Source organism: Lissotriton vulgaris, chromosome 6, assembly GCF_964263255.1.
Source record: "Lissotriton vulgaris chromosome 6, aLisVul1.2, whole genome shotgun sequence".
Lineage (NCBI taxonomy): Eukaryota > Metazoa > Chordata > Amphibia > Caudata > Salamandridae > Lissotriton > Lissotriton vulgaris.
The window spans coordinates 530,775,922-530,803,245 of record NC_141694.1 but is presented as its reverse complement, the minus strand read 5'-3'; positions in this window follow the sequence as shown (position 1 = coordinate 530,803,245).

Genomic DNA, 27,324 nt, shown 5'->3' with positions numbered 1-27,324 from the left:
AGAGAAAGGTGGAAATATGAGGAGAGAAGGATGAGTATAAGAAGAAAGAAAGAGAGTGAGAGGAGAGAGGGGGGCACTGTAAGAAGAAAAAGAAAGACTATAAAGAAAAAAAATAGGAATGTGTGGAAACAGGCGCAAGTATAAGAACAAAAAAGGAGTACTAGGAAAGGACGGTGTGTATAAGGAGAGAGAGGACACTACCAGATGAGAGCACGGAGAATGTGAGGAAAAGTCGAGCATAAGGAAAAAAAGGGGTGTACAAGAACAGAGGATACAGTATGAGGAGAAAAGAAGGAGTATAAACAGATGGGGGATTCTGAAGAGTGAAAAGTGTATGAGGAAAGAGGCAGAGTATGACAAGAGAAACAAATATAAAGAGAGAGGTCAATATGAAAAGACGGAGAATATGAGGAAAGTGCTGTAGAGTATATGCAGGGAGTCAAGGAAGAGTAAGAGAAGAGAGCGAGCACTAAGAAAAAGTATAAACAGAGAGGACAGAAAATGAAAATCAAAAAGGAATATGAAGAGATACTGGAAAATATGAACACAGAGTTAAGGAGTATAGGACAAAGGGGAATATAAGAAAAAGGCAGTAGTATGATGAGACATGGAAAAGTAAGAGAAGACAGAGGAGAATATAAAAACAGGGGGAGTATAAGGACAGGGGGGAGAATGAGGAGAGGAATGTGACAATAAGAAAAAAAGGCAATATAACAAGAACGTGTGGAGTATAAGAAAAGAAAGGAGAAGTGTGAGCAGAGAGAGGGGAGTATGAGAAGAAAAAGTATGAGAAAAGAATAGGGAATATGTGCAAAGAATAGCGAGAATAAGAAGAAAGAGAGAAGAGAAGAAGAGAAGAGTATATATGAAGAAAGAGGAAGGAATATAAAGAGTTTTAAATATATGGAGGAAAGACAAATATAAGGGAAGACTGAGTGTATAAGGAGAGAGGGAGTACTATGAGGAGACAGTAAGAACTATGAGGACAGTGGTGAATATAAAGACAAGAGATAATATAAAGAGTAGGAGAAATTTGCAGAAAGAGGAGCAAGTATGAAGAAAAAAAAGTATAAAAAGAGAGGAGAATATAAAAAAAGAAGATAGTATAATAAGAGAGGAAGGAGTAACAAGAGAGAGGAGGGAGTATGAGAAGAGAGTGCAGAAAATATGGAAAAAGGGGCTAATATAATTCCTTAATGTACACAGATGCACAGTGCGATTTTGGATAATAAAATATAAGACCATGCATTTTACCAAAACACATTTACTACTGTAAAATGTTTAAAAAGGCGTGAATATAATTCCTTAATGTACACACATGCACAGTGTGATATTAGACAACAAAATATGAGACCATGCATTTTACTATTTACTACTGAAAAACGTTTAAGTGACTATACATATTCCATGTATATAATCACTACATTTCAGTGAACAACCCTGAGTCATTTTCCAAATACTTATGCAATTTACTACATTATTTCTGCCAACATTACATCAAAAAAACTGACACAATAAAACAACAAAGACGCACAGGGGGCTTGTCAATCTGCCCAGAGTGTATATATAGAGAGAGAAAGGAGAAAGAGGAAAGAACAGAGAGTATGAACAGAAAAATGAAGTATGAAGAGAGAAGTAAGAAAATGAGGAGACAGCTGGAATATGACGAGAGAAAGGGAAATATAAACATAAAGAAGGGCAGTATGAGGACAGAGGAGAAAATAAGAAAAAGAGGGCAGTACCAGAAGAGAGAAAAGAGTAAGAGGAGAGAGGGCAAAGTATGACAAGAGAGGGTAGATAATATGGAAAAAGGGCCAATATAATTCCTTAATGTATACAGACGCACAATGTGATATTAAACAAAAAATAAACCATGCATTATACCAAAATACATTTACTACCATAAAACATTTAAAAACAACAAAGACACACAAGGGACTTGTAAATCTGCCCCAAAGTATATGAAGGGAGAGAGGGAAGAGTAAGAGGACTGCTCAGGCAGTATGAAGAGAAAGATGAAGTATGAACAGAGAGGCGGTAAAATGAGGAGATAGAAGGAATATGAGGAGATACAGAATAATACAACTACAAAAAGTCAAAAAGTCAAAAGGGGCTTATAAATCTGCCAAAAGTGTATGCAGCAGTGTATGTATACTGACTGCAAAATTGTAGATTTAGAACACAAGCCTAATTCTAAAGAAGCAACACTATTACCTACCCTACAACTGAAAAAGTGACTGCACACATTCTACATTTTTTAGTACTGCACTTTATTGCACAAAGGTGACTCTCTAAACAAATTAAATTACCAAAGGATTTTATCACAATAGTTATCCAAATGCAGAGAATACATTACTCTAACTAAAAACAAAATGAACCACATACATTCCCATATACCTTATCAACTCACCCTTGAAATTGATTTCTAGATTAAGAAGAATGCCACTCACACATTAGATATTCTTATAAAGAATCTCTCTAGTTCAGTGTTTGCAGCAGAACCAAGAAATGGCACGTTTTCCCTCTCAATTTACACATATATACAAGTAAATAACAAATTAAAATCCTTCACACATTAATTCAAAACGAAACACACATTTCTATTGGTTCAACATTTCAAACCTTTCCAACTGATATAACTTTCCACCCTACCCCCAACAGATCATGCAAAAGTCAACTATCAACAAAGGTTAAAAGTTCAGCACTCTATAAAACACTGCTCTTCAACAAATTTAGACTGTACCTAAGCCCTTACTTATAAGTGCCAATAAAGAGAAAAGGTCTCATTAGAACCAACCAACATATAAACACATAAACTGACACAATAAAACAGCAAAAGACGCACAGGGGGCTTGTCAATCTGCCCAGAGTGTATACAGAGAGAGAGAAAGGAGAAAGAGGAAAGAACAGAGAGTATGAACAGAAAAATGAAGTATAAACAAAGAGGGGAGAAAATGAGAAGACAGCTGGAATATGGTGTGAGACAGGGAAATATAAACACAAAGAAGGCCAGTATGAGAACAGAGGAGAATATAAGAAAAAGAGGGTAGTACCAGAGAGAGGAAGGAGTAAGAGTAGAGAGGGGGGAGTATGACAAGAGAGGTTAGAAAATGTGGAAAAAGGGGTAAATATAATTCCTTAATGTAAACAGACGGACAGTGTGATATTAGACAAAAAAATATGAGACCATGCATTATACCAAAACACATTTACGGATGTAAAACGTTTAAGTAATTATACACATTCCAATATATAAAACTACTACATTTCGGTGACCAACCCTGACTCATTTTGCAAATACATATGCAATTTACAACAGCATTCTTGACAACATTACATCAAAAACAGTGACACAATAAAACAATCAAAATGCACAAGGGGCTTGTAAATCTGCCCAGAGTATATAGGGAGAGAGAGAAATAGGAGAGAACAGAGAGTATGAACAGAAAAATGAAGTATGAAGAGAGAAGTAAGAAAATGAGGAGACAGCTGGAGTATGACGAGAGAAAGGGAAATATAAACACAAAGAAGGGCAGTATGAGGACAGAGGAGAAAATAAGAAAAAGAGGGCAGTACCAGAAGAGAGAAAAGAGTAAGAGGAGAGAGGGCAAAGTATGACAAGAGATGGTAGATAATATGGAAAAAGGGCCAATATAATTCCTTAATGTATACAGATGCACAATGTGATATTAAACAAAAAAATAAACCATGCATTATACCAAAATACATTTACTACCATAAAACATTTAAAAACAACAAAGACACACAAGGGACTTGTAAATCTGCCCCAAAGTATATGAAGGGAGAGAGGGAAGAGTAAGAGGACTGATCAGGCAGTATGAAGAGAAAGATGAAGTATGAACAGAGAGGCGGTAAAATGAGGAGATAGAAGGAATATGAGGAGATACAGAATAATACAACTACAAAAAGTCAAAAAGTCAAAAGGGGCTTATAAAGCTGCCAAAAGTGTATGCAGCAGTGTATGTATACTGACTGCAAAATTGTAGATTTAGAACACAAGCCTAATTCTAAAGAAGCAACACTATTACCTACCCTACAACTGAAAAAGTGACTGCACACATTCTATATTTTTTAGTACTGCACTTTATTGCACAAAGGTGACTCTCTAAACAAATTAAATTACCAAAGGATTTTATCACAATAGTTATCCAAATGCAGAGAATACATTACTCTAACTAAAAACAAAATGAACCACATACATTCCCATATACCTTATCAACTCACCCTTGAAATTGATTTCTAGATTAAGAAGAATGCCACTCACACATTAGATATTCTTATAAAGAATCTCTCTAGTTCAGTGTTTGCAGCAGAACCAAGAAATGGCACATTTTCCCTCTCAATTTACACATATATACATGTAAATAACAAATTAAAATCCTTCACACATTAATTCAAAACAAAACACACATTTCTATTGGTTCAACATTTCAAACCTTTCCAACTGACATAACTTTCCACCCTACCCCCAACAGATCAGGCAAAAGTCAACTATCAACAAAGGTCAAAAGTTCAGCACTCTATAAAACACTGCTCCTCAACAAATTTAGACTGTACCTAAGCCCTTACTTATAAGTGCCAATAAAGAGAAAAGGTCTCATTAGAACCAAGCAACATATAAACACATAAACTTGATAGATATCTGTAAAATATATATTTTTAATTGATTTTTTCTTGCTTACGTACGCTTATGGAAAGACTTACAGAATTTGCACTGTACGTCGTCCGTACGAGCATGATACGCGTACGGTAAATCTACCTCTATCACTCATTTTTAACAATCCCCAGGGACCCCATCCCCCGGGGCTCAAATATAACGTTCAGTACCGTGGGCGGAGCCCCGAAACCCCCATGATTCCAGCCTGCTCCCTGCGCCCTTCGGGAGCCGGCATTGCTTTTCGTCAGAGAGAGCAGCTTACATGCTGCTGTTTTTGACAAAAAGCAATCTGTTTTCCTACTTGAAAGAGAGCTCTCGCACTACCATAGCACACAGCAGTGTCCTGATGAAAGGCACCCTGTAACACTACAGGAGCCGGGCCTGGGAGCTGGTGGTCGCCAGGGCCATCAAAGGCTCAACAAAGGCCATCAAAGATTTTGACCTTGGGGATCATTGTAAAACCTCCTAAGCAGTCCTAGGGGGTCAGGAAGTCTTATAGCAAATAGCAAACTTTTCCTATCAATCTACACACATATACAAATAAATAAATAAATCACATTTATTCCTACATTAAATCAAAACGAAACACACTTTTATATTGCTTGAACTTTTGAACCCTTTCCAACTGACAAAACTTTCAACCCTTCCCCATTCCACATTCTGCCAGTTACCACAGAAACACTTCAGAGAACACCTAACTGAGCACACAGGTGAAACGTTCATCATACATTGTTGCAAACTAAAACAGCATGTGTGCTTGACTTGAGAATATGCTTGGGTGCTGGTCGTGCACTACCTCTAGTTTTGATGATTGATTTTTGCTAGTTACCGTGCTCTCGAGAATCACTCCCCACCTGGAGTGTGTTACAATAACTGGTAGGTTACAGTCCTATGATTCATAGATCTGTCTCCCAAGGCACTGGTTGAATGCTGAACTCCTTCAGCTTAAATTGATAAATCACTATGGCTCAACTCAAAAATTATGCACTATCACTTTTTGATTTGAGCCATAGTGATTTATCAATTTAAGCTGAAGGAGTTCAGCATTCAACCAGTGCCTTGGGAGACAAATCTATGAATCATAGGACTGCAATCTACCAGTGACTTGAGAATATACCAGCTTATCTTATGTAACGTTCTTTTCTATCAGTTTTTCTTAAACAATAAAAATCAGGCTTTTAAAAAACAGAAACATGCATCCTAGTTTTGTGTAGAATGTTGTCAAACAACCAATCATTTCTTTTCTTTTTTTCAAAACTGCATGTTGTCCAGCATTTTAGAAAAATCTTACTTTTCAAACTGCCATTTTATTTACAGAGACCATCTGAGTGCATCCAGACCTCTCTTCAAGATGCTTAGAGTGTGGATTGTGGGATACAGATATATTTTCTGGAGCCAAAGGTACGCAGAACAGAAAGGAATTCCCAAAGACCTAGGTTTACCAAATGTAGACATTAAATGGATTGGACAGAGAGGATTAAAGTGGCACCAATTGATGCCATTGGTGAAATCCTTTTTACATCTCCAACACCCTGACTTCATAATTGTGCACTGTGGTGGCAATGACCTAGGCACTTTGACTGGTGTAGGTCTGGAAATGCTTATGAAAGACACCTTTGGACAATTGATGACACTTTTCCCCAAAACTGCCTTTGTCTATTCTAATATATGCCAAAGACAGAAATGGAACTGGTCCAACCACTATTGTCCAAAGATTTAAAAAGCTAGGAAACATGTGAATAAATCTGTTTCTGCCTTTCTCCGAGACTATAGAATGGGGTCCATCTATCACAACGATCTCATTTTCAATATGCATGACATCTAAAGGAGAGACTGTGTACATTTTCCAGATGAGGGAAACAGAGTCTTCCACTTGAACTTTAGTCTCTGCATTGGTACTTACTTGTAGGTTCTAAAATCTCCCAATAAACACAAGGGCTCTTTTTAGAGCCACCTAACATCTAAACACATACACTTCATAAATATCTGAAAAATATTTTACTTTTTCTTCCTTCAGTACGCTTATGGGACGGCTTCTAATCTTCGCACTGTACGTCGTCCATACGTGCATGGTACGCGTACGATAAATCCATACTACTATTATAAAGACAGAGCTGACACCTTTGAGGCAGGTAAGCTCATGAAGTACAGCACCAATCACAACACCCAATACAGCATTGTAAAGGGGAGTTGCAGCAGATGGACATAGGCTATACAGCTGCCCATCATATACATTACAAAGGTGAAAGAACCTTAGGGGTAAAGTAGTCCCTTGTGGGCGTTGGCATTGTGCTGTCAGCGATGGGCATGTCAAAGAACACTTTAGTCTTTGTAGGCGTCAGCGTTGTCAGAGGGATCTGGCAAAAAAACCCAAAAATTATGGGTGCGGCTTTCACAAGCACAGCAATCACTGGGCGCGCCATTCACGCTCGATTACTGCTAACAGTGACAGTACTCACTTTGGCACGTTTGCACGTTCGGACAGGAGCGTCTCCAAACACCAAGGTGCGCCGCATTGACGGCCCTTGGCTTTCAGGTGGCATTACTGCTATATGGTGCAGCGAACATTTTCAACAAAAACAAAGCTTTACAAGAATCCCTTGTGGGCGCCTTAGCATATTGCTCCACGGCTCCGGGGGAGGATGAAGCGAGGCAGCGTACCAGCCGAAATCACAGAGTTCACTATTTAAATTTAGTCCGGGGCTCAGGTGGGCCTCAAAGCAGTCACAATACCAGCGTGAATCACAAATGCCCAGCCCTCGCAAGCACGCTATCATGTAGGGCACTGTCAGCATACACAGATTAACGTAAAAGACAACGATCTTGGGGATTCCATAAGCTAGCCACTCCACAACACCCACAAGCTGCAAAGACTTACGAGAAGTCTGCTTCACTCATGGACAGTTATATGTCACACTCTCTAGGTCCGGCAATGTGCTAAACCAATTTATTCTCCATCCACATTCAAATGAAACAAAAAATGTTGTATACCGTGAAATCTTGCAATAAATTGGGATTTACTATTACAAACATTGCACGCATTAAATGTCATCCACGGACAATGTCGGAACGAGCTGCTAGTCTACCATAAAAAAAAGCCTCTATCACTAATTTTTTATAATCCCCGAGGACCCCATCCCCCGGGGCTCAAATATAACGTTGGGACTGAGGGAGGAGCCCCAAGGCCCCCACGGTCTTAGCCGGCTCCCCACTTCCTTCGGGAGCCGGCATTGCTTTTCGACACAGAGAGCAGCTTACATGCTTACATTTTTCTTTCAAAGATGATTTCAAGAGTTATACATTTTATAAAATAATATAGTACTGCACGCTAAAGGAGAACAGTCAGAACAATTATGATAGAATGGAAAATAGAAAACAAAAAAATTAAACACTTTTACACTCAACAAACTCTTAAGCAGAGTACACACTTTAAGTTAAAAGCACCCTACCACACCTAGTTTTTGAAATGCATTGTACAATAAAATGGGTCACAAAATAGGCTACATACATGGTGACTGTATCGTAACGTCACATAGAAAAAAGAAAGCCAATCAAAATTAGCATGAAGAACATAGACCTAAGTAGACAATAGCCAATCAAATGTTTTTCAAAATCTGGGGAGGGATAATACGTTTTCTTATACTCCTTCACAACCAATCAAAAACAGGTGTAAAAAGTTTTTGTTTTTAACATACGAGTAAATCAGATATTTTGGCATGTACACGAAGCGAGAGGGAATTATTAAAGATGACTTGCTTTCGCAAGACCCCGAAAGGCTTGTTCCAAGAAAAGCACGCACTTCACTGCCAGACCCCATTTATTGATTATCCAGGCTCTCAACTTAAACACGTCACAAATCATCTCTTATCACTTTGTCTTCTTTTTTAGTGTATTGTATGAGGTAGAGTGCGTGACCCTATGCCCAGAGCCCTCGAAGGTTCTAGAGACTGCCATGCCCCACAGCCAGCTCCTGCAGTGTCCCAGAGCCGCGCGGCCCCTCTCCCAGCATTTAAAAGACCCACAGGGAGATGGTAAATTAATACTGAATAAGTTAGTACACGCCACTCTTACGCTACCAGGAAACACAACAATAGTATAAGACCCACATTTCCATTGTAGTGATTTCTTAGTTGCAGGTCTAGTTGTCAGATCGACACACAAACTCCCTCATGGCTGGTATACAACCACACCACACCCATTCAGCTCATCCGTCACTACACACGTGACCCTATGTATAAAAAAGACGAAGAGCACGTGTTGTACGCCATTTTAGGGTTGTTCCCAAAGTACCAAACAAGGTGGCCCACTTCTACATATGTGGCCTCCTTGGTCACTGAGTTAGTGGTGCCCGAAGCACTGAGCAGGTGAAGAACCTGCGATGAGGATGATGGGAGCAGGAGTATGTCGTAAGCCATAGAGATATCAAGACTGCGCACCACATATGAGACTTCTTTCTTGGAGATCGGGACTACATCATGCAGAAGGTGTCTTTTCACGAGAAGGTGAGCAGTGAGGCTTGAGTACGCATTGGAAGGAGTCACGGAAGTAGCAGACTAGATACAAAAACGCCATGAGTGATGTCACTGACCATGTCATGAGTGATGTAATATGTGACGTCATCAGCAGTGCATTGCAGGCGCGCAAGTTACAGTGAGTCCAACTAATTATAACGTTGGAATTTCAATGGTTTTATGTCAGTAAAATTTCCAGCTAACTATAACTGGTGTGAAACCTCTGGTTTTTTCAGTGAATTTCATAGGTTTTTTAAAAGCTAATTCCTAACTATAACTGGTGTGAAACCTATGGTTTTTTCACACACATATATATATATATATATATATATATATATATATATATATATATATATATATATATATATATATATATACACATACATACATACATATATATATATATATATACATATATATATATATATATATATACATATATATATATATATATATATATATATATATATATATATATATATATATATATATATATATATATATATATATATATATATATATATATATAACTATAACAGTGATTGATTTGTGTTTGTTAAGAAGTATTTCAGTTTGTGTAATTTGGAGTTTATGTCCTTAAACAATACATCTGCAGTTATTGCAATCTAAATGCCTGTTACTTTAATAATGATGAATTTCATTATAATGATATACATTCGAATTTTTTCCTTTTGGATATTGGGCTGCTGATATAAGTTATCATTATGCAATGCTCATTATTTTATTTACATTGATGAGATATTGTTTAAATAATATTGCTGCATATTTCACATTGTTAAAATGCACATTATAAGATGGCTGCCATTGACAAAGTGTACAAAGAGAGTCCATCTTTTATGTTCACACAATGCACTTGCACGTAAGCTTAGCCAATATCTCTTGGTTTCCCATGATCAAGGCATGTAGACGCCAAACTGCGTTGGATTAGTATGGCCAACAATAAATTCAAAGATTTACTATTCTCACTCCAGTCCGTGCAACTTTAAGTCAGTAAGTAAGTACAAAGTAAGTAAGAGAACTTTATTGTACAGGTAATTAAAATCTTCAGGTTACATACAAAAGTCATTCAGCAATAAAAAAGTAATATAATCAGCATGATAAATCTATGCATAACAGCATTGTACATGAAAGGATATTTTAGTTTGTCATGCAAGGGAGATTAATATAATGAACTTTCCAAGAAGCATTAATATATTAATCCTTCCATGGCGCAGTATCCAGACCATTCCAAGGGTTAATGAAAAAGCATTTCAACGAAAGTGCCTCGTGCAGTGCGGTCAACCCAACCCAATCAATGTCTAGATGACATACATTCACACCATTAATTTAACACTATTAGAGCCATTATTTAAAAAAATTTCATTGTTAAAAGCACATATAATTAAAACAAGTACAAATGCATCTTATGGAAAGTGCAATAAGCGATATGAGAAACCAAGTAGCCAGCGTTTAAAAGAAGTTAATGCATTTTTTTACATTTTTATTTCATGGTTTGCAACGCATAAAACTCGAGAAGCATGTTTGTAAAACTAATAAATGTAGAACTTGGGCAGTCAGGATTGCCTAGCTAGCAGAGCAGATCACAGATGTAAACAAGAATGGGAAGTCATTAAGACAGCAGCGTAAACAGCTAAATATTAGACCAATCTCTTGCACATAAAATAAGTTCAATAAAAAGCAGTGAAGGTCAATTTGATAAAACCTTCCTGCAGGCCCTTTAAAATCCTATTTGGTAGTATAGAGTGATGATGTTGTCCTAGACAAAGGTCTCTAATATATGCAGAAGTACTTTCACAAAGGTTTTTCCCTTTACATCCAATAGAGTGATTAGTTTGTAGTTTTCATGTGTTGTATTTATTACTTTTTTTATAGATTGGAGGCTGAATAGAGCCTCACCATGACTTCAGAATTTTGGACAAGAGAAAGCAATCATTGAAAAGATGGTGCATATTGGGTGCCCTGAGCTCACTGTCTTCCCTGAAGATGCTTCCAGGAAGGGAATTTGGCCCTGGGGCCTGACCGTGCAAATTGATTTAAGGATATTTGTTGTTTCCTTGAATCTGTTCTCTTCAGGCCCCTTTGCAGCTATAGTAAGTAGATCCTCCAAATGCTAGGATTCTCGGTATCTACATAAGAGCTTGATACGTGGCATATCAATATTTTTCATTGCAAATAGATTTACTTGTCAGGCCATGATTATCAGGACAGGCATGACTCGAGGGTAGCGGAAGGTGGTGTTTTGCGTGGGGGTTTGCAGGGTTTTTTTTTAAACGTACCTTACTGGGTCCTGCACCGCCTTAGCTCCTGGTCGGACACTGCGTTTTCCTGCTGCTCTCCTGCTGAACAGGAAGCAGCCACAGGCAGTCTACCTTGTTGTGGCTCCAATTGAATTTTCCCGATTTATGCCCTTATATACGTACAATTTATGTTGCCCTTATATAGGCATAGGAATCAAGCCCTTATTTAGGCATAGCCCATGCTACTCAAATCGAGGTATGGCTACTTCCATCCGTTCACCAAAAGTCACAACGATTTCTTGGACTTTCCCTTGCTTGAATATTTATTTCTCCGAAAAACTCAGTTAGTTTTACAGTGAACATCTATTCCTTAGGGGTTCATTCAAGACGTTCATATGCCCGATTTTATGTCTACTATGGCATTCCTAAACACCTTCAAGGTATAAATATACCTTCACTTGCTATAGCAAGATACAGTGATTTGGAGCAGTTCAAAGACCTACTTGTCCGACGCAGCTCGCAACAGCAAGTGCCAAAGGAAACCAACTCTCCAGATGATGCGCTAATCAGGAAGCTGCCCTTCCCTGCCGAGAATCCAGCTCCAGTGTTTCCAGCTCCCCTTGCGGGGTGTTGGGAAATCGAGTCCGGAGACAGAGATAGCAGACCCCCTTCATTCTAAGGTATGGAGCTGCTTAGAACCCAGAGAAACCTTTGGTAGATTCTTGGCAAAAACAAAACCTATGCTAAACAATACTTACTTTTTCCCTCGCACTAGACCTAGGTTAGGTACATTGGGGTAGGAGTATTTTAGAAGCACCAGTTAAGTATTTTAGGCTATGTTATTTATGAATGTATTTTTATATGGCTTTGAAACCATACAATGCTCTTATAGTAATATTTCATAATACTTTTCTCGCTGTAGGCATTATACTTTGCATTCTGTTTAACGATTGTAGCAGTTCACCTCTCTTGCATGAGAAAGAAGTCTGTTCAATAAACCTTTTATTGAAAACACCCGTCTCTCTATTTCTCCGCAATTCTGTAGAAACAAAGCATGCACAATTGATTGAGTGAAATGCTTATCTATTGTTTACACGACTCTGACAGATATATTCTTATTCTTGGGAAACAAAGTTGTCATGTTTATGTGGTTGTCTGAAACTAATCCCTTCTTGTGAATTTGAGAAAGTTTCTAGTGACCTCTGAGCTAGCTGGCACTCACTATTAAGTTTAGTATATTCGATAGAGACCTATTGACTTAAGTCTCACGTCAAATGTATAGGATATAATATTCCAATGCGCAGAACCTATTGGGAATATAGGAACTAAACTACAACCTCCCCTCCCCTAAGCCGATCACAATGCTGCAATGGCAGTTTGTCATTGTTGCAGATGGCGCCCACTCCAGCACCTATGTGGAGGCCATTTTCTTCATGTAGGCTGCATGTGACCTACATAGAGAAAAAGCAGATTGCGCATGACTGGTTTGGTCAGCCCCAGAGGGCCAACCAAACAGTCAGGGCCCACAGCATTGGGCAAGCTACTCCTCCCCGACCCGCCCAGCCGACCCGCCTCAACCTGGCATACCCTTCTGCTTTCTCGCAGTGCGAGAAGCAGAAACATAAAATTGAACAAAACAAAAACAATTTTATGTTTCTGCTTTTTGCACTGCGAGAATGCAGTGGGTGACGCTCCTCCCCCCTAATGGAGGAGCCACCCCTTATTAACTTGCATGGGGCAAGTAGTGTGTGTGTGTGTGGGTGCTTCCATTCACATTCTATGTATTTTTGTTTAAAGGCAGAAGCTATCTATTCTCCTGCCTCTAAATAGTTGGGCCTTTCTGCCATCTATGTCTTAATTTGGCCAGCTGACACATCCTATTGCATTGCTTAAACTCTTTGTCTGATATATAATGGGAAAATAACTCTCATCAGCGGTTGCGATTTAGTTTTAACTTTGTTGGAGGTTAATGCTGCATGTAGTTCTCTAATTATGGCCCCCAAACTTTCTCTACTAAGGTTGTTTTCTAAATTTAAAGCAAGGGGTCTGTGTCTTGTTTTGCACTTCTGATACAGGTGTTTGCTGCCTTGCCCCCACTTTATTCCTTTCAGTAGTGGATTGGCTGTTAGTGGTTGTCCAGCAGGGTGGGCGCACCAGTAGGTGTTATAGCTCATGTTGATCTTAATTATAGTGAATGAAGATCGCTTTCTGTTCTGGTTTGGACTTGATATCCCTGACATTTTGTTACCAAGGGCTGACACAAAAAATGTCAACTAATTTTGAAATGTTCCTAAATACTGATTTTAGTTTGCCCTCTGGAGAATCTTTCTGATCGCATAAGCACAGGGCCTTTTTCACTAATCATTCTTTTTTATTTCTTTATTTCAACAGTTATTTTATTTGGGAAAACCTTAAAGGATCTACACATATAATCCATTGCTAAATTCGAAATTGTGTCTAAATTTCAGAAATCAATTGATTTTATGGATCATCTATTTGTTTCACACGGGTTTCCAACACAAACTGGAAGTTGGTTAAGAACAATGATAAAATAGGAAAAATGGGCTACCTCTTTGAAAAATACGAAAGCGGTGGTCCAAATTTAGTTTTTTTGTGATTCAGCTGTGCATTTTGTTAAACGATACAGAAAGGGGGTGGTGATGAACAGAGTGTCTGAATTAAACAGACCACTCTTACCCAGTCCAAAGATCAGGGCTTGATCCATCACCGTTATTTATCTCACTGCCCCATCCCAGCTCAGAACCTGGCTATATGCAAATTAGTCTGTCCCTGGCCCAGTGCATCATGGGAACAGGGCAGACCAAACTACCAAGCCAATTCTTCACCAGAAAGGACACAAGCTACCAGGGACCGGTTTCTGGCATTTCAGCCTCTTCGGCCCGGCTTGCTTGAATCCTGATGGAGCAGTGAGAAAGGGACTCATGTCTGAGTATACCCTGCCACACCTATAGTGGCCAAAAACGATACAGAAAGGGGGTGGTGATGAACAGAGTGTCTGAATTAAACAGACCACTCTTACCCAGTCCAAAGATCAGGGCTTGATCCATCACCGTTATTTATCTCACTGCCCCATCCCAGCTCAGAACCTGGCTATATGCAAATTAGTCTGTCCCTGGCCCAGTGCATCATGGGAACAGGGCAGACCAAACTACCAAGCCAATTCTTCACCAGAAAGGACACAAGCTACCAGGGACCGGTTTCTGGCATTTCAGCCTCTTCGGCCCGGCTTGCTTGAATCCTGATGGAGCAGTGAGAAAGGGACTCATGTCTGAGTATACCCTGCCACACCTATAGTGGCCAAAAACGATACAGAAAGGGGGTGGTGATGAACAGAGTGTCTGAATTAAACAGACCACTCTTACCCAGTCCAAAGATCAGGGCTTGATCAATCACCGTTATTTATCTCACTGCCCCATCCCAGCTCAGAACCTGGCTATATGCAAATTAGTCTGTCCCTGGCCCAGTGCATCATGGGAACAGGGCAGACCAAACTACCAAGCCAATTCTTCACCAGAAAGGACACAAGCTAACAGAGAGCTTTCTGCTTAATTCAGAGACTCTGTCCCTCACCACCCCTTGTTGTAAATATTTTTGTCCACCCTAAGCGTGGAAGGGTATTCTCAGATGTGAGACCCTTGCTCATTGCACCATCAGGATTCAAGCAAACCGGGCCGAAGACGGCTGTAATGCCAGAAACCGGTCCCCGGGAGCTTGTTTCCTTCCCAGTGTAAGAATTGGCTTTTGTAGTTTGGTTTGCCCTGTTCCCATCATGCACTGGGACAGGAACAGACTAATTTGCATACAGCCAGGTTCTGAAACTGGGATGGTGCAGTGAGCTAAAAAACGGTGTTGGATCTAGCCCTGATCTCTTGACTGGGTGAGAGCTTTCTGCTTAATTCAGAGACTCTGTCCCTCACCACCCCTTGTTGTAAATATTTTTGTCCACCCTAAGCGTGGAAGGGTATTCTCAGATGTGAGACCCTTGCTCATTGCACCATCAGGATTCAAGCAAACCGGGCCGAAGACGGCTGTAATGCCAGAAACCGGTCCCCGGGAGCTTGTTTCCTTCCCAGTGTAAGAATTGGCTTTTGTAGTTTGGTTTGCCCTGTTCCCATCATGCACTGGGACAGGAACAGACTAATTTGCATACAGCCAGGTTCTGAAACTGGGATGGTGCAGTGAGCTGAAAAACGGTGTTGGATCTAGCCCTGATCTCTTGACTGGGTGAGAGCTTTCTGCTTAATTCAGAGACTCTGTCCCTCACCACCCCTTGTTGTAAATATTTTTGTCCACCCTAAGCGTGGAAGGGTATTCTCAGATGTGAGACCCTTGCTCATTGCACCATCAGGATTCAAGCAAACCGGGCCGAAGACGGCTGTAATGCCAGAAACCGGTCCCCGGGAGCTTGTTTCCTTCCCAGTGTAAGAATTGGCTTTTGTAGTTTGGTTTGCCCTGTTCCCATCATGCACTGGGACAGGAACAGACTAATTTGCATACAGCCAGGTTCTGAAACTGGGATGGTGCAGTGAGCTAAAAAACGGTGTTGGATCTAGCCCTGATCTCTTGACTGGGTGAGAGCTTTCTGCTTAATTCAGAGACTCTGTCCCTCACCACCCCTTGTTGTAAATATTTTTGTCCACCCTAAGCGTGGAAGGGTATTCTCAGATGTGAGACCCTTGCTCATTGCACCATCAGGATTCAAGCAAACCGGGCCGAAGACGGCTGTAATGCCAGAAACCGGTCCCCGGGAGCTTGTTTCCTTCCCAGTGTAAGAATTGGCTTTTGTAGTTTGGTTTGCCCTGTTCCCATCATGCACTGGGACAGGAACAGACTAATTTGCATACAGCCAGGTTCTGAAACTGGGATGGTGCAGTGAGCTAAAAAACGGTGTTGGATCTAGCCCTGATCTCTTGACTGGGTGAGAGCTTTCTGCTTAATTCAGAGACTCTGTCCCTCACCACCCCTTGTTGTAAATATTTTTGTCCACCCTAAGCGTGGAAGGGTATTCTCAGATGTGAGACCCTTGCTCATTGCACCATCAGGATTCAAGCAAACCGGGCCGAAGACGGCTGTAATGCCAGAAACCGGTCCCCGGGAGCTTGTTTCCTTCCCAGTGTAAGAATTGGCTTTTGTAGTTTGGTTTGCCCTGTTCCCATCATGCACTGGGACAGGAACAGACTAATTTGCATACAGCCAGGTTCTGAAACTGGGATGGTGCAGTGAGCTAAAAAACGGTGTTGGATCTAGCCCTGATCTCTTGACTGGGTGAGAGCTTTCTGCTTAATTCAGAGACTCTGTCCCTCACCACCCCTTGTTGTAAATATTTTTGTCCACCCTAAGCGTGGAAGGGTATTCTCAGATGTGAGACCCTTGCTCATTGCACCATCAGGATTCAAGCAAACCGGGCCGAAGACGGCTGTAATGCCAGAAACCGGTCCCCGGGAGCTTGTTTCCTTCCCAGTGTAAGAATTGGCTTTTGTAGTTTGGTTTGCCCTGTTCCCATCATGCACTGGGACAGGAACAGACTAATTTGCATACAGCCAGGTTCTGAAACGGGGATGGTGCAGTGAGCTAAAAAACGGTGTTGGATCTAGCCCTGATCTCTTGACTGGGTGAGAGCTTTCTGCTTAATTCAGAGACTCTGTCCCTCACCACCCCTTGTTGTAAATATTTTTGTCCACCCTAAGCGTGGAAGGGTATTCTCAGATGTGAGACCCTTGCTCATTGCACCATCAGGATTCAAGCAAACCGGGCCGAAGACGGCTGTAATGCCAGAAACCGGTCCCCGGGAGCTTGTTTCCTTCCCAGTGTAAGAATTGGCTTTTGTAGTTTGGTTTGCCCTGTTCCCATCATGCACTGGGACAGGAACAGACTAATTTGCATACAGCCAGGTTCTGAAACTGGGATGGTGCAGTGAGCTAAAAAACGGTGTTGGATCTAGCCCTGATCTCTTGACTGGGTGAGAGCTTTCTGCTTAATTCAGAGACTCTGTCCCTCACCACCCCTTGTTGTAAATATTTTTGTCCACCCTAAGCGTGGAAGGGTATTCTCAGATGTGAGACCCTTGCTCATTGCACCATCAGGATTCAAGCAAACCGGGCCGAAGACGGCTGTAATGCCAGAAACCGGTCCCCGGGAGCTTGTTTCCTTCCCAGTGTAAGAATTGGCTTTTGTAGTTTGGTTTGCCCTGTTCCCATCATGCACTGGGACAGGAACAGACTAATTTGCATACAGCCAGGTTCTGAAACTGGGATGGTGCAGTGAGCTAAAAAACGGTGTTGGATCTAGCCCTGATCTCTTGACTGGGTGAGAGCTTTCTGCTTAATTCAGAGACTCTGTCCCTCACCACCCCTTGTTGTAAATATTTTTGTCCACCCTAAGCGTGGAAGGGTATTCTCAGATGTGAGACCCTTGCTCATTGCACCATCAGGATTCAAGCAAACCGGGCCGAAGACGGCTGTAATGCCAGAAACCGGTCCCCGGGAGCTTGTTTCCTTCCCAGTGTAAGAATTGGCTTTTGTAGTTTGGTTTGCCCTGTTCCCATCATGCACTGGGACAGGAACAGACTAATTTGCATACAGCCAGGTTCTGAAACTGGGATGGTGCAGTGAGCTAAAAAACGGTGTTGGATCTAGCCCTGATCTCTTGACTGGGTGAGAGCTTTCTGCTTAATTCAGAGACTCTGTCCCTCACCACCCCTTGTTGTGCATTTTGTTAAAGGCTGGGAAGATGGTAACTGTAGTACAAAAAATATACTTTAATCTGGAGCACTTTTTCTTCCTGTCTCTCTCCAAAATCTCAAAATGTTGCTATATTTTGGTTATAATCTCGGTTCTCTCCAGAGCAATCCGAAAACCCTGAGTACCTTTAAAATCCCCAGGATGTTAGGGAAAACAACTTTGTACCCCATAATTCCTCTGGCACCTCACTCTGTTGCTTGCTTTACTACTAGGGATGTGCTTCATCAACAGGCATACATGGTAAATGCATGAAAACGTCATTTTAAATATTTTAAGACCATTGAGGTCTTATTTTAGGTCAAGCACTGTTCATGGGACCACTTTCCTATATTAACCCCTCCCATGCTGGTGACGAACCCCAGCCGTCATCCCCGCGGTGGGCGTGTGCTGATGACGGCTGGGGTTCGTCACGGCCCCGCCCTGTAATTTCGTTTACCGCACAGCGGTAAAATCGAGGCCGCAGCGAAGGGGTTAAAGAACAGTTTGCTGCAACAATGCGAAGGATAACCACAATAAAATGTAACAATGATTCTGTTAATGCTACAGTTTTGAAAGTGTCCTAGTGGTGTGAGCTGTGAGGTAGTCGTTTTAAAAGCGTTTTAAACAATACAATTATATTAACGCCAGGAAAACCAACTCTCACAACACGAGATCATTATGTTCTGGAACTTGTGAAAATATCTTGATTCGTATTTGTAAATAGTCTCTAGTTGGCTGAGTCTTGGAATCATTGATTGCATCATAATTAGGATAACATTTAAGACAGCATTAGCCACTTGCTGATTCAGCTTTCGCTCAGTAAGGCTTCCATTCTAGCGTCTGTTTGCATCATGACACAGAGCTTTCCATTTCAGGACCAACTAGTCAATTTTACGATCTACTGATACCATTCTTTAATCACGTATTCGCATCATTTGTAACGTTGTAACGTTTATTCAATCAGTCGACCTGTACCAACGTTTCTTCAAATTAATCATGCATGAAGCCCAAAATATATTTTGAAATAAAGCATAGAAGACATGTAATTCAGACAAGCGCAACCATAATGCACAGGGAAAAAAATAGCAGAACTCAGAAAAAAACGTGTAACCCATTCAAAAAGGTGAGGCTTAATAAGGCATGCTGAAGAACTGAAAAATACCAAGCCTATACAAATATTAGTTTCCGAAATAAAGAGTGTAACATGATAAAACTGTTATTAGAATACTTTGAACAACAGAGTTGAATGCACGGTAATAAAAATGCCCATGACAAAAAAAGGCTTTTGATTATTAATGCAGGAGTCAAATAATGTAAAAAAAAAATATATAAGATTTCTTACTCCAACTCGATACAGACCTACAAGCTCAGATGTACATTAAGAAATACATAATATCATATATTATTTATGTCAAGAACAATAATAAAATCCACAGTTTTTACAGAGGAAGAATATTTATGCCAATATATGAAACATAGTGTCAAAGCCAATAGGTTTTGTTTTTGGGGAGTACATCCACACAATAAAAAATTGAAGTGACAGCAGGATCTCAAGAGAGTGCCGCATCTAACCTATTCTCTCCAATTAGTTACCATAAAACGTGTATATCTGATATGTGCACGGAATAGCGCACCGGCAGCCTGGGTGCAGTCCAACTGCAGGGCTTTACAAATGGAATTATACATACCTTCTCAAGAATCATTCTGAAGTGTTTTGTTACATATATTTCTCTAATGAAATTATCAAATCAACATACGGTACACCCTTGCATTTGAATTACATCCACACTGAAGTACACAACAGAGTCACCCATGCACACAGATCAACACTGCAGCAGACACATCTATAATAGGTCCTACAGGCCCTGTGCTTCATGCACACAGATCAACAAACATGTGCACATAAACCAACTGTCACATATAATCATGTGAAGCAGGGGCTATAGGTAAATGGGTCACGCAGCGATACACCTCAGGTAAACAGGGAACAATTAGTGATGCATTCAGGAAGTGCTAGCAGATTTACCTGGCAGCTATTCTTTTGATCATATTTTTTAATCTAATTTAAATAAGCATATAGAATATCTTGTTAACTTCAACTGTTAAAGACAATAACAATCTTAATACACCCATTGAGAGTGGATTATTATTTGGGGTAGGTAGTTTCCTACCTCAAGGAATAATAAGCTTGTCCAGTCAGGATGAACTCCAAAAGTCACTATTTTAACCTGAGTTCAACCCCCTGTTATCTATGTCACAGAGCAAACAGGGTTAATTTAGGAGAAAGGGTTAAAGTAATAGTGCAGTACCTTGACAGTAATAAAGTCCAAGCCCCAGTCAATAAAAACCTAAACTCAAAAGAGTAAATGTTAATAAACAAAATGACACAAAAATGACAAAACTCATATAAGGGGAACCAGAGATATGATCTTCTAAAGTTTTACATTATAATAGCACTATGATAGTCTGAGGTGGGGTGTACTGGGACCCAGGCATCCTTTAGGGCTGACCATTATGTATCCCGAGTTCGGAAACACCACGCAGGCTGGCCTGGTGAAGGATTTTACCTTCAGACCTACTGCCTGATTTAGAGCTGGTGGATGGTCTGTTTTTCCATCCATTAGAAATGACCGCTAAGTTGGTGGTAATTTTTTAAGTATTGACAAGGATCGCTGTCACAGAAGTTCCTGTCAATGCTTTTTGAAATATAGTGTAGGGCTCTGTCAACTTGACGGAGCCATGCAGCAAACTTACTTTACTTTAAATTAAAAAAAAAAATCCCATAGCAGTATTTTCTTTTTGAAGAGAAAAGGACAATGCTCCCATGCCATGGGAGTCCCCAGAGGGGAGCATTTAACACTTTTCAACTTTTCATTGCTCCTTACCTCCCGGGTTTTCACAGTGGTGACCGTCAGTAAAAACTGATCTCTAATTCCACCCACCTAATTTAGGTAGACAGAATTAGAGGTCTGCCTCTGATGGCCATTACTCTGTAGGGTATCAGAGGGCTTTATTAAGAACAGTTATGGCGTAGTTTCCATCTTGAATAAACCTAAGTTCCTTATGCATTTAAATCGGGAAGGCATACCAAAGTCTTGGCAGTATATGGGATCTGTGGCCACTGCAACTGAGTTTCCATACTACCAATATTTAAATCAGGAACTCAGTCTTCAAAAAGGAAGTCAGAATCTTTCAGGTTGGCAAAGTAGGATACTGTATCAGGGAGGGGCTCACCAAAATCAGAAAGCCATTGAGTGAGGCACTGCTGAAGCCATTGAATTTGGCAGGAAAAGCTCAGAGCGGGAAAGGTCAAATATTGCTCTAACGCCAATTTTCAATAGGTCAGATAATTTTGGCACCTTTGCCCACTCAAGATTTTTATCTTGAGCCTAGGGGCCTGATTTAGAACTCAACTGATGGGCTACTCCATCACAACAGTGACATATATCCTGTCCGCCAAAATATAAATCCAACAGGATGTAGTGGGATTTATATTTCAGTGGACAGGATGTCCATCACTGCTGTGATGGAGTAACCCATCCCCCAAGTTCTAAATAAGACTCTAAGTCTCTGAATTGGAGCTCAGAAGGAGGTAGTTTGTATCCAAAGGAGTTTCCACAGGATCGGCTGCCTTCTCACTGAGGGCCAACTGACACTTTCTACGATTCACCAACAGCTCTGCCAGTGAAAATTGATTTTGGATCCTAGTCACTAAAGTAAAATCAACTGTCTCACAGAGACTTCTGCAAGCGGGGGAGTGCGATATGTCTCACACCTCATGCTGATTTTTAGCGCCGGCACCATAGCTCTGATTCTTTCTGCCACTCAAGTAGATGTTGTACTTGAGCTCCAGCTCCCTTAATGCAAACGTAACATCTCAACATGAGCAGCAGTGAACTGCAGCAACCGCTGTGTTGAGAAATCATTCTGGAAGGTGGTCTGGAATATCATTTTTGCCAACTTAACAATGATGTGCTGCGCAAGAGGAAAAACTCTTTGCTGTTATGTGGAGCTTATCAGAACTTCACGCTGTATGTGCAGCATGGTGTGAGGAATCTCTGCAAACTCCACGAGCAGAGCGAAATCTCATGATTAGGCTTTTAAAACATTTGGGATGACCATGCTGAAAGGGGGGATTTTGTTTCACTGTGCATATTAGTAGAAATGTTATTCGGCTAACGAATAGGAATCACTGACATAATATTGATTGACGCAATATCGACCTACATTTTTTATCGTCACAAAAATATCCACAACACTAATATCGATACCCTATACTTAATTTAAAGAGTACACTTTTATCAAACCTTAAAGTATTGTCAAACATAAATATCGATTAAAGTAATATCGAACACATAAATATTGTTATGTAAAATATTGAACATTCTTTAAATATATACATGTCTAAAATGTCAATCACAATAATATAGACAGCAATATTTTCGCTTTTGTAAAAATATCGACAACTTAACATACACTGCATATAAAATACAAGCAATTCATCATTTTAGAAAATAGTAAAACATATCTTAAGACATTAAACGATAAATACACTATTAATAACCATTTAAATGTTATATTTCAATTATCTGCACACATTTTTTAATATCATATATAATATAATACACATTTAAATAATAAAACATGTAACAAGAAAAAAAAAGGAACTAACTCCTACATACCATTTTCCATATGTGGAAAACAACAAGCAAAACAACGAAAACAATAAAGATCAACCAATAAAAATACACAATATTAAAACGAACCAATGAGGTTTACCAAACAATTAAATAAACACTATATAAAGAAAGAAAACATATTCTTAATTTACACCTTAAACCAAAAACAATAAGGAAGCCGAAACTCTGCCGGATTTCTATCAGAAGCAAGGTCTTCATCAAAGAAAAAGCTATTGCATTCTTCAAAAAATAAATTAGAGTCTATAAAATAACACTAAGGCTAATCTTCAAAAACTACTATTTATCATACTCAAATAATTTATATATATATTTTTTTCAATTTATGTCTCCTCATCAGATTATTCTCAAAGCATCCAGAAAATAACAGATCAGCTTCTAAAACCATCTAACTCCTGACTCTCCTCACAGTCTACTTCTCTCTGTTTATAGTGTCCCCTCTCTTCTGATATTTCCCCTCTTTCCTTATTCTCACTTGTCTTTCCTCATAGTGCTGCTTGTTCTTATAGTTCCTCCTGTCCTCTTATTCCCCCTCTGTCCTCATTGTCTCCTCTGTCTCCTAATGCTCCCCCTTCTCTGTATGCTCCCTCCTCTGACCTCTTAATTCTCCCTCTCTCCTCATACCTCCCTCTTAATAATTCCCTAGTCAGTAAACATAGACTGCTGCATACACTCTTGGGCAGATTTACATGCCATTTGGGCCTCTTTCTTGTTCTATTGTGTCTATTTGGTAAAATGTATGGTTTTAAATATTTTTTCTAGAATCACACTGAGTGTCTGTGTACATTAAGGAATTATAGTTGCCCCTTTTTCAATAATCTCTCCTGTCTCTCCTCACAGTCTACCTCTATCTGTTTATATTGTCCTCACTCTTGTGATATTTTCCCTCTTTCCTTTTTTTCACTTGTCTTTCCTCATAGTGCTGCTTGTTCTCATAGTCCCTCCTGTCCTCTTAGTCCGCCTCTGTCCTCTTAGTCCCCCTCTGTCCTCATTGTCTACTCTGTCTCCTAATGCTCCCCCTTCTTTTTATACTCCCTCCTCTAACCACTTAAACCTCCCTCTCTCCTTATACCTCCCTCTTAAGAATTCCCCAGTCAGTATACATAGACTGCTGCATACACTCTTGGGCAGATTTACAAGCCCTTTGTGCCTGTTTCGTGTTCTATTATGTCACATTTTTGGATGTAATGTTGGCTTAAAATAATGCAGCCGATTGGAAATGTATTTGGAAAATGAGTCAGGGCTGTCCACTGAAATGTAATAGTTATATACGTGGAATGTGTTCAGTCACTTAAACATTTTAGTGTAGTAAATGTGTTTTGGTAAAATGTATGGTTTTAAATATGTTGTCTAGAATCACACTGAGTGTCTGTGTACATTAAGGAAATATACTTGCCCATTTCTCTATAATCTCTCCTGTCTCTCCTCACAGTCTACCTCTCTCTGCTCATATTGTCCCCTCTCTTCTGATATTTCCCCTCTTTCCTTATTCTCACTTGTCTTTCCTTATAGTGCTGCTTGTTCTCATAGTCCCTCCTGTCCTCTTGCTCCCTCTCTGTCCTCTTTGTCTCCTCTGTCTCCTAATGGTTCCCCTTCTTTTTGTACTCCCTTCTCTGTCTTCTTAATACTTCCTAGGATATAGTAGTAAATAGTAATATGCATGATGTCATATTTTTTGTCTAATATCACTCTGTACATTTGTGTACATTAAGGAATTATATTTGCCCTTTTTTCATATTTTGTACACTCTCTTATTATACACTCTCTTCTATCCTCTTACTCCTTCTTCTCTGATTATACTACCTCCCTTTTCTTATATTTCTCTCTCTCCTTATACTTCTCTTTTCTCTTCATATTTGCCTTTCTTTTTGCATAGTTCCCCTACTCTTCATAATCTCTCCTGTCTTAATATTCATTCCTGTCATCATAGTTGTTACTGTCTCCTCATAGTACTCTCTCTCTCCTTATACACTCAGTCCTCTCATATACTTATTTTTTCTTCACATTTTTATCTCCGTATCTCTTCATATTCCTTCTTCTTTTCACATTCATACTCTTTTTTCTTAAATTCTCCCTTTCTTCTTATTCTCGCTCTTCTTTGCACATACTTTACATAATTTTCTCTTATTTTTGTTTTTCTTCTCATACTCTCCTCTCTCTGATCACACTTCTTGTCTCTTTTTTTATACTTCCGACTCTTTCCTGATACTCTTCTCTTTTCTTATTGTCATATTTCTCTCATATATATATACTATCTGTTTGTCCTCATATCATTCCCTCTGTTTTTGTACACCCTTTTTCTTCTTATGCACCACTTTTTCTCACATTGTCCCTGCTCTCATTTGGTACTCTTCTGTCTCTTGTTATATTCACTCTTCTTTCCTTATATATTTTGTTGTCCTTATACTAGTACACACACAATCAATTGATTAGGGCAAGAAGGGAATTATTTAAAGACCGTGCTCTGACATGATCCCTACACATATCTAACTACACAAAGATTGTCAGAGGGTTTAAGGAAAAAAACAATGTGTACCCGATGTGTGCACTACCTATCCCAACTGAAGTCCTCACCTCAAGTGTCTTTAATCTAAGGTCATCTTAGGCAAACCCAAATAGTGATCAGATAAGGATGCCCATCAGTCACCATACGGAACCGCCCTTCATCATATGGGATTCCATCATAACCACCATTAGGAGAGCCACTCACTTTCACTGGAGGGGGCCCAGATGGTAACGGACACCCTCACCCGGTCAGACGAGTCTCATGATGGTCCTATAACTCAATTGTGAGAATATTCATACACATGAGTGACCGCTCTTCCAATGTTAAAATGTAGTCAGAGACAGTGCCAAAAGATATTTTTTGACTGTCCAGATATATTAAAAGGTCAACATGTGTCAGCAATTAACGACAAAATATGTCTTTGCTTTCTTGAGGACCCAATAAACTGCTAGCTACTGCAACGTGATGTTGTAGAACATAAAATAGTGAAAAGTGATATTAAATGAATAAAGAAACGAATACAGAGATCACCTGAATCCACTAGGTGTCCACATCTTTTCTCGTCTCTTAGATCATGTGTAATCACTATAAAAACAATAAAGACAAGATTGAGGATCAATATTGGTGTCAGTCTGTCACCATAGCATTCACATCACAAAAGTACATGGTTCATATTCATCAACCATAGTACATCAGGCTCACTGTGAAAATACATGCTGATAGTACATCATTGGATCAAAAATATAAATTCCAAGATAAAAACCACCTTACCAGAGTCGTAAGAGGTACAAACCTCACCCCACCTGGCCATGGCTCAGGATAAGAGGGAAGCACTGCTCTATCAAAAAGAAGAGGAACAAATGTACAGAGATATTCACATGAGCCCCTCTTCATGTGTCAAAATAGTCCGCTCCGCGCCGAATAATAAGACCTCTACTTAGTACCCTCAATTAATGTCATGACTAAAGCCCGCCCAATTTCCTCAAGCAAAGACCCATGTGTTGTCAGGCATGGAGACTTAACATGTCACCACAGTTGTTGCATTAAAAAATGCCTCTCGAGTATTATTATACAGGCTTGTAAAATATGTCACATATCGCAAAGTTGTTACAGAGAAACTGCCTCTCGAGCAATACTGACAAGCATTAGAATTGTACGCTACTGCGCGCTGTCGCATGTATACACCCAGAACTCACCTGTTCGTCGGTACTCGGAAACGGCATCCAAGCCGATTGGGGAGGTACCGAGCCATACATGAGCTCTGGTATATAACAACATGCGTGATTGGCTAAAGGTCGATCACATGATCTGTTTTCAGGACGACGAGTGATGGCGAAGTGGATTGGTTAATAATCGTGAAAATACTCCTATCAGGAGACACAGAGGTGCAAGTCTCACATCTGATAGGTTGCCTGGCAAAAGCCTCGAAAATCCCGTCATTACTCAAACGCGATTATTACTTTTGTATCAAAAAAGCTTTATCGACCTCTTTGTTCCCAAAGAGTCACATATAAAGCTTCATGATATGAAAAAACGACTGGGTATGTGACGCTTTGGGAACCGAGAGGTCGATAAAGCTTTTTTGATACAAAAGTAATGATCGTGTTAGAGTAATGACAGGATTCGCCGGTAGTGCCGCATTGAGGAGGCAGCAGTCCCCGCTCCAGGAGGAGCCCCGCAAAACCCGCAGCAACTCCGCACGAGACTCCACTGCCCAGGAGCCCGTGCGAGAACACCAGAGCGTGGAGGCACGCCCAACCGCCCACCGGCCTTCAAAACAGCTTGCCGGTAGTGCCGGTAGTGCCGGTAGTGCCGCATTGAGGAGGCAGCTGTCCCCGCTACAGGAGGAGCCCCGCAAAACCGCAGCAACTCCGCACGGGACTCCACTGCCCAGGAGCCTGTGCGAGAACACCAGAGCGCGGAGGCAAGCCCAC